The following is a 326-nucleotide window of genomic DNA, read 5'->3' as shown; positions in this document are numbered from 1 at the left end:
GGGAACACAGCCAGCCCCACAAAGCAAGTTTAGCCTTGGTGGGGTGACTAATATAAGGACCCTAAAAATTGTTCTTTGTAGATTTTGAAGGGCTTGTTTGTTTTTTGTTTTGCTTGATTTCCAGTATTATAGGTTGAAAGAAAGAAAGAGAGAGAGAGAGAGAGAAGAAAGAAAGAAGAGAGAAAGAGAGAAAGAAAGAAGAAAGAAGAAAGAAAGAAGAAAAGAAAGAAAGAAGAAAAGAAAGAAAGAAAGAAAGAAAGAAAGAAAGAGAGGAAGAAAAAGAAAGAAAGAAAGAAAGAAAGAAAGAAAGAAAGAAAGAAAGAAAG

The sequence above is a fragment of the Chinchilla lanigera genome, unplaced genomic scaffold, assembly GCF_000276665.1.
Source record: "Chinchilla lanigera isolate Chin_1 unplaced genomic scaffold, ChiLan1.0 scaffold00053, whole genome shotgun sequence".
NCBI classification, from domain to species: Eukaryota; Metazoa; Chordata; class Mammalia; order Rodentia; family Chinchillidae; genus Chinchilla; species Chinchilla lanigera.
The sequence above is the reverse complement of the archived record's forward strand: the minus strand, read 5'-3'. Positions refer to the sequence as shown.